Source organism: Bombus impatiens, unplaced genomic scaffold (genome assembly GCF_000188095.3).
Source record: "Bombus impatiens unplaced genomic scaffold, BIMP_2.2 scf_0263, whole genome shotgun sequence".
NCBI lineage: Eukaryota > Metazoa > Arthropoda > Insecta > Hymenoptera > Apidae > Bombus > Bombus impatiens.
This window is the reverse complement of record NT_176682.1, coordinates 71,231-71,460: the sequence shown is the minus strand read 5'-3', so window position 1 is coordinate 71,460 and position 230 is coordinate 71,231. Positions and strand designations below refer to the sequence as shown.

Sequence of the window (230 nt, the reverse complement as noted above, 5' to 3'; positions counted from 1 at the left end):
CTGTCCGCCTGCCACCCCGCCTGCCCACCCACTCGCCACCCGACTGCCGTCGAGGAAACAACCTGCAACCGAACCAGCACAACGTTTCCTCGAACAACGAATTTCCATCCTGGGCAAGGCTGGTTCTCGTCACACCGCAACAACATCCAGTGAGTACTCTATAACACGTATCGTATCTTCACCATCACCTTCGTTATCCGTCGTCGTCTTCTTCTTCTTCTTCCTCTCAT

The 230-nt window shown here is 54.3% G+C and overlaps 1 protein-coding gene across 4 annotated transcripts in view; it reads left to right on the top strand.

Annotated features, from left to right (window-relative positions):
- Positions 1 to 6: 6 nt before the first annotated feature.
- Positions 7 to 230, top strand: part of LOC100742625 (zinc finger protein 16) — an 18,741-nt gene continuing 18,517 nt past the window's right edge. For all 4 annotated transcript variants that reach the window (XM_012384506.3, XM_003488723.4, XM_012384503.3 and 1 more), the window contains exon 1: positions 7 to 149. The gene's annotated coding sequence lies outside the window, so the exon portion shown is untranslated. The remainder of the gene's footprint in view (positions 150 to 230) is intronic.